This window comes from Delphinapterus leucas, chromosome 14 (assembly GCF_059928025.1).
Source record: "Delphinapterus leucas isolate spDelLeu-1000000601 "Yukka" chromosome 14, BTC_Dleu_Yukka2, whole genome shotgun sequence".
Taxonomy (NCBI): Eukaryota; Metazoa; Chordata; class Mammalia; order Artiodactyla; family Monodontidae; genus Delphinapterus; species Delphinapterus leucas.
Window position 1 is genome coordinate 23,273,028 of NC_143142.1, and position 12,820 is coordinate 23,285,847.

Below are 12,820 nucleotides of genomic sequence, written 5' to 3' on the forward strand. Positions count from 1 at the left end.
AGTGGTCAGTGGTCTGGCTGTCTGGAAGGGGATCTGGAAGGAAAAGGACTAGAATGTAGAGATAAGGAGATCTGAGGTAGAGGCATATGGCTGGATGAGAGAAATAGAGAAAACACTGAGCCTCCAATATGCCACTATTCCTTGAGGAGACCAACTGGCCACTTGATAATTCAGCTACAGTGGGCCTTTCTGTCCTGGAAATGTCACCAGTTTGTCCTCAGAGAGAGAGATACCTAACCTGGGCAAGGGTCTGCCTTGTCTGCCTGCAGACTCAGCCAGAGCCACTATTCAGCAGCCTATGGAATGCCTGATCTACAAGCATGGAATCCCACGTATCATAGCCTTCAACCAGGGACCTGTTTTACATGCAGGGAGGTGTAGGAGTAGGCCCATGGCCTTGGGATCCCATGGATATACCACCTACTGCACCATCCAGAGACATCCACCATCACAGAATGCTGGAACAGCCTTCTACAAGCATAGCTGAGTTACCAGCTTGGAGGAAATACTCTGTGATAAGCCAACCCACTTACTCCCGATGACTCACTGGGAGAATATTGTGCTTCCCATTCCTGTAACTCTGAGCTCTGCAGTGTTGGAGACCCTGATCCTCAAAGAGGACATGCTTTTCTCAGGGGACACAGAAAGGGTTCCATTGAATTATAAGTTGTGGCTACCACATGGGTACTTTGACCTTCTTGTGCACAGGGACCAGCAGGTTTGAAGAAGAGTCACTGTACTGGCAGGAGTAGTTGACCTTGAGCAACTGGAAGAGGTCACACTGCTCTACACAATGGGGATGGGACAACACGTGCAGAACCCAGGTGAGCTGCTTGGGAGCCTCCTGGCACTCCATTGCCCACTGCAACTGAGAATGGACACATGAATTACCCCTGGCATGAAAAGAGTTAACATACCAAGGGTTCACGACCCTCAGCAATAAAGTTTGGGTTATGCTATCAAGACCTGCTGAGGTAAGAGCTGAGACTCAGGTGAGTTTAGGATGGATGGTGGAAGAAGATGAATACCAACTGCAGCCCTGAGTCACGGATCAACCAAAGCAATGGAGGTTATGGTTTATTCTAGTAGCATCCCTTTTCTTAGGTTCCACTCAGGAAGCGAGGCCCATGGAACTATCCCTGAACCTGTGTGGAGAAGTAAATGTATGTGGTGCAAGGGGTAGACTGTAGTGGCTTCGAAACATGTCTCTCAGGCCTCCTACTGTGGGGAGCACAATTGCCCAATCGCCCCAGCTGTGCTCTGAAACCCATCGAGTGCTAGTGCAAAGGCTGTGCTTCCCATGGGCTCCCAGCCAATGACTGAGCACAGCAAGAATACTGAGGGAGGCCTGGTCCTTGGAGTCACAGGACTCCTCTGCTGGGTGACTGTTTTGTGTCAGTCTCAGCCTATTATAGATAGTGATGCTATTGGCTAGGAGTGCCTGGGGGGCCTGTACTACCAGTGGGAGCCCCCCGCACCCCAGACATTTCCCCAACTGGAGCCAGTGTCATGGATGGACTAGTCCTTGTGGTTCTCACTGTGATTGCAAGATACACCTCAGCAACAACCATTAGGGAACTTTGGGGGGGAAAGAAAAGGTTTATTACAAGTCCTGGAGGGTACCTGGCACGTCTGGGGCCACACAGCAAGGTCACAGGTAGAGAGAGAGAGAGCATACACCTGGGGTTTTGCCTTTATTGGGGTTGAGGATGAGGTGCCTACGGTTTCACAGGTTCACTCTTTATTGGCAAATTTAAAACAGAAGAGCCAGAATTAGGACACAGGAACGGAAAAGTGGGGTCACTCAAGCAGTCAGTTATGTAGGTTACCCAGGACTTTCTAAAAGGGGAATTTTGGGGAATTCCCTGGGGGTCTAGCAGTTAGGACTCTGCACTTTCACTGCCCAAGAGGCAGGTTCAATCCCTGGTCAGGGAACTAAGATCTCACAAGCCTCTGGGCTAAAAGAAAAAAGTGGGGGAGGGACTTCATGGGTGGGGGCAGCCTGTCTCCTTATCTATTTGTTTAACTAGTAACTGTGTCCCACAAAATGTTTGAGGTGCGTGTCTTTGAAATGAATGCCTCAGCAATCGAAAGCTTAATGTCAGGCACTTAAAATTTAAAAAAAAAAAAAAAAAGCTTACTGTCAGGCACTTACACTACAGTAACTTTTTTTTTTTTTTTTTTGGCTGCATTGGGTCTTTGTTGCTGCGCTCGGGCTTTTCTGTAGTTGCAGTGAGCAGGGGCTACTCTTCGTTGTGGTGTGCAGGCTTCTCATTGGGTGGCTTCTCTTGTTGCAGCGCACGGGCTCTAGGCACGTAGGCTTCAGTAGTTGTGGCTCGCAGGCTCTAGACCGCAGGCTCAGTAGTGTGGTGCACGGGCTTAGTTGCTCCGCGGCATGTGGGATCTTCCCAGACCAGGGCTCGAACGCATGTCCTCTGCATTGGCAGGCAGATTCTTAACCACTGAGCTGCCAGGGAAGCCCCACTACAGTAACTTTGATCCCAGGGCTTGCCGTAGGCCTTGATGAAAGTTTCTTAAATCTCTACAGCATTAATTATTAGAGAAATGCAAATCAAAACTACAATGAGGTATCACCTTACACCGTTCAGAATGGCCATTATCAAAAAACCTAGAAACATAACTAATAAGAACCTGCTATATAAAAAATAAATACAATAAAATTCAAAAACAAAAAAAATCTAGAAACAATAAATGCCGGAAAGGGTGTGGTGAAAAGGGAACCCTCCTGCACTGTTGGTGGGAATGTAAATTGATACAGCCACTGTGGAGAACAGTATGGAGTTTCCTTAAAAAACTAAAAATAGAACTACCATATGACCCAGCAATCCCACTACTGGGCATATACCCAGAGAAAACCATAATTCAAAAAGACACATGTGGGCTTCCCTGGTGGCGCAGTGGTTGAGAGTCCACCTGCCGATGCAGGGGACAGGAGTTCGTGCCCCGGTCTGGGAAGAGCCCACATGACGCGGAGAGGCTGGGCCTGTGAGCCATGGCCGCTGAGCCTGCGCGTCTGGAGCCTGTGCTCCACAGCGGGAGAGGCCACAACACTGAGGCCCGCGTACCACAACAACAACAACAAAAAGACACATGCACCCCAATGTTCATTGCAGCACTATTTACAATAGCCAGGACATGGAAGCAACCTAAATGCCCATCAACAGACAAATGGATAAAGAAGATGTGGTACATATATACAATGGAATATTACTCAGCCATAAAAAGGAACGAAATTGGGTCATTTGTAGAGATGTGGATGGATCTAGAGACTGTCATACAGTGAAGCAAGTCAGAAATAGAAAAACAAATATCGTACATTAACGCATATATGTGGAACCTAGAAAAATGGTACAGATGAACCTGTTTGCAGGGCAGAAATAGAGACACAGATGTCGAGAACAAACGTATGGACACCAAGGGGGGAAGTGGCAGGGGTGGTGGTGGTGGTGTGATGAATTGGGAGATTGACATATATACACTAATATGTATAAAATAGGTAATTAATAAGAACCTTCTGTATAAAAAATAAATTCAAAAATTCAAAAAACAAAAAGACACGTACCACAATGTTCATTGCAGCACTATTTACAATAACCAGGACATGGAACCAACCTAAATGTCCATCAACAGATGAATGGATAAAGAAGATGTGGCACATATATACAGTGGAATATTACTCGCCATAAAAAGAAACAAAATTGAGTTATTTGTAGTGAGGTGGATGGACCTAGAGTCTGTCATACAGAGTGAAGTAAGTCAGAAAGAGAAAAACAAACACCGTATGCTAACGCATATATGTGGAATCTAAAAACAAAAACAAAAAAAATGGTACTGATGAACCTATTTGCAGGGCAGGAATAAAGAGGTAGACATAGAGAATGAACTTGAGGACATGGGGTGGGAGGGCGAAGCTGGGGTGAAGTGAGAGTAGCATCGACATATATACACTACCGAATGTAAAATAGCTAGTGGGAAGCAGCAACATAGCACAGGGAGATCGGCTTGGTGATTTGCGATGACCTAGAGAGCTGGGATAGGGAGGGTGTGAGGGAGGCTCAAGAGGGAGGGGATGTGGGGATATATGTATGCATATGGCTGATTCACTTTGTTGTACAACAGAAAGTAACACAGTATTGTGAAGCAATTATACTCCAGTAAAGATCTATTAAAAAAAAATATCTCTACAGCAGTCTCAGACCTCCCTTACCTATTTCCTTCCTTCCCTCTCTCCTTCACAGGGGTCAGACCTGCACCATAGTCTGACAGGTCCACTGGCTTCCTCTGGTTCCGTTTCCCTTTATACTCACAGAATTTTCCCCGATCAATCCTATGCACATCTAATACCATCTTGGCATCTGCTCTTGGAGGACCAGGACTAACACAACCAGTCATAGATTTATAGCTTGATTTTTCACAAACCAAATACACCCATATAAGCAGTACCCAGCTCAGGAAACAGAACATGACCAGCACCCAGGAGCCCTCCCTGCAGTGCCCCCTTCCAGTTCCTATCCCTCAAAGAGAATCACTCACTAATCAAATTCCCACATCATACCTTAGTTTTGCCTATTTTTCAACTCTCTGTGGACAAAAAAAAGTCACCTGCTGTATCAGTAAATAAAAAAGGATGTTCCTGCCATCAGGCCATCAGCCACTGCAGCAGCCTTACTGGGCATCCTTGCTACAAAGTCCAAGCTCATACTACTCACTGCACGACAGGCCAATAAATTGAGAGATGAGTTGTTGGGGCAAGGAATAGCGACTTTATTCAGAAAGCCAGCAGACCGAGAAGATGGTGGACTCATGTCACAAAGAACCATCTTGCCTGAGTTAGAATTCAGGCTTCATTTATACTAAAAGGAGAGGGAGTAAAGTCAAACATTTCCTGGTTCCGGTCAGCCTCAGGAGGAGATGTGTTAGTTTCCTCCTTCCTGTAGTCATTCACAGGTGGGCATGGTCAGGATGTGAGCTAAACAAAGGGAGTTTAGCTTAGTGCTCATCACCTGGGAGGCAGGGGTCCCAGAGGTGGGTCATTATAATTCAAGCTTATAGGCAACATCCCTTTAGTGATTAACTTGTAATAGAATTCCCTATTACACCCTGAAGGGATTCAGATGGAGAAAAACAGGATACTAGCCCTAGATAGCTAAGGTGCATATCAAAGGAATGATTTCAATGAGCCCAGACTCTTGCATCTTCCCATACATAGAAAAGCACTAAATTCATTAACTTGAGATGTCTGTTTTCTCTTTAATTAACAGCAATCTTTTGATGTTCCAGCTACCTGGGCTTTTTGTTGTTTTTCGTTTGTTTGTTGTTTCTTTGTGTGTTTTTTGTTTATTTTTTTGCAAAAACTCCTCTATGTATCCTGGCTCCTCCCTTACCTCTTCAGAACAGTCCCTTAGAGTTATCTGAGAGGCTGTATCCTGGGCTTAAGTTCTCAGAAAGTCTGCTGAATAAAACATAATTCTAGGGCTTCCCTGGTGGCGCAGTGGTTGAGAGTCCGCCTGCCGATGCAGGGTACACGGGTTCGTGCCCCGGTCTGGGAAGATCCCACATGGTGCAGAGCGCCTGGGCCCGTGAGCCACAACAGTGAGAGGCCCGTGTACCGCAAAAAAAAAAAAAATTCGGCATGGGGGAATTCCCTGGCAGTCCAATGGTTAGGACTCTGTGCTTCCACTGCAGGGGGCACAGGTTCAATCCCTGGTCAGGGAACTAAGATCCCTGTGTGGCACAGCCATAAAAAAATAAATAAATAGAAATTGGGGATGGGGTCAGTTGACTGTTTCTGTCTATAAGTCTTAGGCAGTTGAAATCATGAAAGCTGGAATAGTCTGAGGGCTGGAGAAGCTGGGGGCTGGCTGGACATGCTTCTGTCTCTTCAGGTAATCACAGGGCTTCTTCAGGTAATCATGTGGATTATTTTCCTGGGCCAATTTAGGCTTCCACCCAGGATAGCAGCCTCAGGGTGGTTGGAATGTTTACACAACAGCTCTCAAGTGTTGCCAAGAGCAAGGTGGCAGTGCATTATCTTTTCTGACTTGAAGTCATATATTATCACTTCTTGTATATTCTGCAACTTACAAGCAGGTCACAAATCTGCCCAGATTCAAAGGGAGAGGACTTAGACTTTGTGAATGAATGACAAAATTATAGAAGACCACAGTGGGATGGGGTATTGTTGCAGCCATCTTTGCAAAATACAATCTGATATATGCTCTTTGTCTCTATTAATGCTTTTTGCCTAAGGCTATTTGGTCTGATAATAATATAGCTAAGCCAGCTTTATTTTGGTTGGTATTTTTCTGGTATATCTTTTTCTAACCTTTCACTTTTAATCTTTTTGCATTTTTATGTTATAGGAATTTCTCTTGAAAACAGAATATAGCTGGGTATTTTAAAAACCAACCTGATAGTCTTCACCCTTGAACTGTTTAGTTTAATCCATTTACATGGATTGTGATGGCTGATATATTTGGGTTTCTGTCTTCTGTCTTATTTTTGTTCTACCTATTCAGTTTTTCTGGGTTTCTTTTTTCTCCCCCTCCTTTCTGTTTTCTTTTAGATTAAATTCTCCCCACAATAATTCTGTTTGTCCTTCTACTAGTTTACATACTGTTTCTGTTCTTTAAATGATTATCCAAAATTTTTAACTTACACTTAAAATCAATAGACCCTCCAGAACATAGGAGTATTTATTTAAGGACACCAGCAAAATACCTTCAAAGTCCACAGAAATGATGAGATGATGATTTTAAGGACTCCTCCTTTTTTTTTAAAAGAAGTAGACCTTATTTTGGGGACTTCCCTGGTGGTCCAGTGCTTAAGAATCTGCCTTCCAATGCAGGGGACGTGGCTTCGATCCCTGGTTGGGGAACTAAGATCCCACATGCCACGGGGCAACTAAGCCCACGTGCCACAATTACTGAGCCCACGTGCCACAACTAGAGAGAAGCCTGCGAGCCACAACTAAGACCCAATGCAGCCAAATAAATAAATAAATAAATAGATAGATAGATAGATAGATTTTATTTTTAATTTTTCCCCCCTGCCACACCACACAGCATGTGGGATCTTAGTTCCCCGACAAGGAATCGAACCCACACCCCCTGCATTGGAAGCGTGGAGTCTTAACCACTGAACTGCCAGGAAAGTCGCCAGGACTTTATTTTTTAGAACAGCTTTAGCTTTACATAAAAATTGCGTAGGTAGTGCAGAGAATTCCCATATATCCCACAGTCAGTTTTTCTTATTATTAACATCTAACATTAGTATGGTACATTTGTTACAATTAATGAACCAGTATTGATACTTTATTATTAATATACATTATTCAGATTTCCTTAGTTTTAAACCTAATATCTTTTTTTTTTTCTGTTCCAGGACACCACGTTACATTTGTCATGTCTCCTTAGGCTCCTCTTGGCTGTGACAGTTTCTCAGACCTTCCTTATTTGTGATGACCTTGACAGTTTTGAGGAGTCCTGGTCAGGTATTTTGCAGGATGTTTGGAATTTGTTTTTTTACTCATGGTTAAACTGGGGGTTGGAGGGACTTCCCTGGTGGTCCAGTGGGTAAGACTCCGCGCTCCCAATACAGGGGGCCCAGGTTGGGTCCCTTGTTGGAGAACTAGATCCTAGATGCATGCTGCAACTAAGACCCAGCATAGCCAAAATAAATAAATAAAATAAATAATAAATAAATTTTTAAAAAACTGTGGGTTGGAGGAAGAAGACCACAGAGGCGAAGTGCCATTTTCATCACATCCTATCAAGGGTGTACGCTGTCAACATGATTGTTCACCTTGGCTTTGGTCATTTGGTTGATGAATTGCTTGTTGGGCTTCTCGATTGTAAAGATGCTCTTCCTCCCACCCACTTTCCGTACTGTATTTTTTGGAAGGAAGTCACTCTGCACAGCCCACACTTAGGGAGTGGGGAGTTATGCTCCCCCTCCTTGAAGGCAGAGTATCTACATACATTATTGGGAATTTTTCTGCATGAGAGATTTGTCTCTTATCCATTTGTCCTAGTCTGTCTGGGCTGCTATAACAAAATACCATAGACTTGCTATAACAAAATACCATACCATAAGTAGCTTGCAAAGAACAGAAATTTGTTTCTCACAATTCTGGAGGCTGGAAAGTCCACTACCAAGGTGCCGACAGATTGGGTGTCTGGTGAGGGCTTGCTTTCTGGTTCATAGACAGCCAAATTTTCACTGTGTCTTCACATGGCTGAAGGAGTGAGGGCTCTCTCCGGGGTCTCTCTTTTTAAAAAAATTTTATTGAAATATGGTTGTTTTACAGTGTGTTAGTTTCAGGTGTATAATAAAGTGATTCAGTTATTTTATTTATATAGATATATTTATATATATATATTCTTTTTTTTAACATTCTCTTCCATTATAGGTTATTACAAGATATTAAGTAGTTCCCTGTGCTATACAGTAGGTCCTTGTTAGTTATCTACTGGGGTATCTTTTATAAGGAGTCTAATCCCATGCATGATGGCTCCTAATTACCTCCCAAAGGCCCCACCTCCAGAAAACATGGCATGGGGATTAGGTTTCAACACATGAATTTGGGGGGACACAAACATTCAGTGTATGTCAGTGTTTATTTATTTGTTGAATCATTTATTTATATCAGTATGTAAGCATGGATATTTATTTTTTACTTTGGGTTATAGTCTAATATCACTTTTGTTGCTCAAATTATTCCAGCTTTGGCCAGTAGGGGCCCCCCTTCAGTTTGCTCCTGTATCCCTTTGACATGATCAGTGTGGGTGCATGTGTGCATGTGTGTACTTCCTTACCTTCTGGACCTATAAGATGCTCCAGGCTCATCTTGCATATTTCTTGTCCCAGTCCTAGTATCAGTCATATTAGGGGAACCTGGTTCCTTTTATTGGAGAATGGTCATTATAAATCAAAATCTGGGCACTCAGTAATCTTATTGCTACTGTGCTGTCTTTGCTTCTAGACCCTCTCAGCTGACAGCAAAAAGTATGTTTGTGTATACTGTTCTGTTGTGTACACACATACCTATAACTATTTCTGGATGTAACCATCTTTGTCTGTATTTAGCTAAACATGAATTCATGCTGATGTCTCCACCACTACCGTCACCACACAGATCATTCTAGCCTCCTCCCCTTGCATGTCTGTAAACCCCGACTCCAACAGTGAGAAACCTGACTTCTGTAACCTGCCATCCATTTGCTTAATTGTTCAATTCCAATACTCATGTCTGCTAGCATCAGAATTATTAGCTCTCACCCTCATGATATAGTGCTTATGTGCAGATCTTCTTGCCTTTATTCTACAGACCCGACTCATCATCACAGTTTCTTAGGCCAGCACTCTTTTTTTTTTTTTTTTAACAAATTTATTTATTTTTGGCTGTGTTGGGTCTTCTTTGCTGTGTGCGGGTTTTTCTCTAGTTGCGGTGAGTGGGGGCTACTCTGTTGCGGTGTGCGGGCTTCTCATCGCGGTGGCTTCTCTTGTTGCAGAGCATGGGCTCTAGGCGTGCGGCCATCAGTAGTTGTGGCTCGTGGGCTCTAGAGCACAGGCTCAGTAGTTGTAGCGCACGGGCTTAGTTGCTCCACAGCATGTGGGATCTTCCCGGACCAGGGCTCGAACCCGTGTCCCCTGCATTGGCAGGCGGATTCTTAACCACTGTACCACCGGGGAAGTCCTCCCCCACTCTTTTGGTGAGGTTGCTTCATACATTTGTAATACAATTAGATTGTTTGTCACATTCTGCATTCTATCCTGGGATCCCGTCGTCTCCTGAATAATATATTTTTAATTTGCATGCGTTAGGTTCACTGTGTGTGCTGTAAAGTTCTATAGGTTTTGACAAATATGTAGTATTATATATCCACCATTATACTCGCATACAGTTTTGCCATACTTGCTTCACCTATTCAACCCTCCGTTCCCCTACTCTTTCCCCCCAGCCTCTGGCAACTACTGATCTTCTTACTATTTACCATAGTTTTGCCTTTTCCACAATGCTGTGTAATAGGAATAATTGGAGACCTTTCAGTCTTGCCCCTTTCTTCCCTCGGCAATATGAATTTAAGTTTCACCCCTGTCTTTTTGTGGCTTAATAGCTCATTTATTTTACTTTTTAATTTTTTTTGGCTGTGCCACTCAGCATGTGGGATCTTAGTTCCCTGACCAGGGATCAAACCTGTGCGTCCCCTGCATTGGAAGTGTGGAGTCTTAACCACTGGACAGCCAAGGAAGTCCAATAGCTCATTTCTTTTAATTGCTATTTTCAGTTATATAATATTTCATAGTATATATGTACCAGAATATGTTTATCCATTCACCTATGGAAAGACACCTTGGTTGCTTACAGTTTTTGGCAATTATGTATGAAGTTGTTATAAACTCTCACATGCAGATTTTTGTGTGGACATAAGTATTCATATCTGTTGGGTAAACAGCTAGGAGCACGATTGTGGAATCTGATAGTGAAACTATGTTTTGCTTTGTAAGTAACTGCCAACTGTCTTCCAAAGTGGCTGTACCATGTTGCATTCCCACCAGCAGTGAGTGACAATTCCTGTTGTTCCACATCCTTGCCAACATTTGGTGATGTCAGTGTTTTGGATTTGAGCTATTCTAATAGGTATATAGTGGTATCATTGTTGTTTTAATTTGCAGTTACCTGGTGACATATGAAATGGAGCATCTTTTCATATGCTTATTTGCCATCTATATATCATCTCTGGTGAGATGTCTGTTCAGGTCTTTGGTCTATTTTTAAATTGGGTTGTTTGTTTTCTTATTGTTGAGTTTTAAGGGTTCTTTGGATAACCATCTTTTTTTTTTTTTTGCGGTATGCGGGCCCCTCACTGTTGTGGCCTCTCCCGTTGAGAGCACAGGCACCGGACACACAGGCTCAGCGGCCATGGCTCACGGGCCTAGACGCTCCGCGGCATGTGGGATCTTCCCGGACCGGGGCACGAACCCGTGTCCCCTGCATCGGCAGGCAGACTCTCAACCACTGCACCACCAGGGAAGCCCACAGTCTTCATTATTATTGAAGGTCTTAACAGTGGGAATGGAAGCGCTCCCAGAAAGGCAGGAGCAACAGCAGAGGAAGGTCCCTTGGCTACTGCTTGCCATGACCTCAGTCAGTTGTCTCCTCAGAGCCTCAGTTTCTTCATTAACAAACTGGTGGATGATGGAGCTGTTCTGAGGGCTAATTGAAAAAGATGTATGTCCATTGGTACAGGGGCCACTCAGTTTTTATATCTTGAGTCAGAATCTGTTTCATGAACACAGACTGCGGGCCAGTTTCTTGACCTACTTGAATCTTCATGAAAACTCTCCCACATGTGGGTATTGTTATGACCCCTTTAGAGATTAAAAAAATGGAGGCTGAGAAATTAACACGCCCAAGTCCACACAGAAGTAAAGGGCATATTCTGCATCTGAGCTCAGTTGGTCAGATGCCAGGTGTCCTTCTAGCTCAGCCATTGCTGGCTGCACCGTGCAGCATACGGAATCTTAGTTCCCGCGACTGGGAATCGAACCCTCGCCTCCTGCAGTGGAAGCACGGAGTCCTAACCACTGGACCGCCAGGGAAGTCCCTAGCTCTGCCATTTCTGATCACCAGGACCTGGAGGCATTGCCTCTTCCACTGTTTCCCTGCCGATCCTCTTTCCTCGGCTACCTCCAGCCTTTACACATGCTGTTCCCTCTGCCTGGAATACTCTCCTTGGCTGGATAAGTGGCCAAAGGAAAGGAAGATGAGCCCTATATTTACTCTGAAGCTGGACCCAGACCTCTGCAAGAGTCGCCTGTAAATTCAGAACAGTTCCAAGGATCTGTCTGAGCAGCTCTCCTGGGACCTGCAAGTAGGAATCCAGTGTGTCCCCTCCTGAGGTCCTGTCAAGACCGCTAGCCTTTGAAGAGGGAGGGGGAATGCAGGGGAAAGAGGGGAAGACTGTCGGACAGGATTACTCCAATCCTGCCACAGCATCATTTGATATTTCCCAGCCTTATGTTGGGACCCTTCAGAGGTTCTTTTGGCTGGTCTGATGATCAAATTGACATGAGACAGAGTAACAGAAAATCAAATTTAATTTTGTAAGTACGAGAACCCCACATACATGAGAGGTTCAAAGATAGAAAGGTAAAATGAGGTATTTATGCCATCCTGAGCTAAGGAATGGGATAGGGACCTGGGGCTTCAACAGGAAGGAGGGCAATTCACAGGAACAAGAAGCAAAAGAGCAAACATTTGGTAATTAGATATTTGCCCTGCCACACAGATGGGTCACTCAGATAAGATTCATCTCTGGTAATAATTCTCATTTTGGGAGAGACTTCCAATGTAAGTGCTTCCAGGTAGTTAAGGGAGGGACAGATGTTTCTCTTGAGCCCACAGGGTCTTGATTTCCTTTAGCTCAAAAGAATCCATATGCCATGGCATGTTTGGGGGAGGCTGGAGCTGAACCTCTTCAGTTGCATGGCTTAAGATGGTCCAACAGTCTTGTGTTACATGCAAGGCTGTTTTCTCTTACTTAGCTGGAATCCAGATCCTTAGAATTTGGAAACTTGCTAAGTGGACACTGACTGTTACCTGTAACATTCTTTCCTGGATTTTGACGGATAGTTATTGATGAGAGCTGAAAGTGTTATGAGCTCGAACCCCACACTAGGCACCGGTGGTAAGCATTTTATAAGCGTTCTCATTTGATCCTCATGAGAAACCTGTGAGCACAGTGCCACACGCCCATTTTACAAGAAACAGGCTTAGAAAGGGTGTCTCTTGCCA

The 12,820-nt window shown here is 44.2% G+C and overlaps 1 protein-coding gene across 8 annotated transcripts in view; it reads left to right on the forward strand.

Annotated features, from left to right (window-relative positions):
* Positions 1-12,820, forward strand: part of TCN2 (transcobalamin 2) — a 32,016-nt gene that overhangs the window by 2,720 nt on the left and 16,476 nt on the right. For 7 of the 8 annotated variants that reach the window (XM_089894723.1, XM_089894725.1, XM_089894726.1 and 4 more), the window contains exon 2: positions 7,405-7,513. The gene's annotated coding sequence lies outside the window, so the exon portion shown is untranslated. Of the gene's footprint in view, positions 1-7,404; positions 7,514-10,922; positions 11,898-12,820 lie in introns of those variants that run through there. The other variant, XM_022550742.3, reaches the window with a different exon arrangement.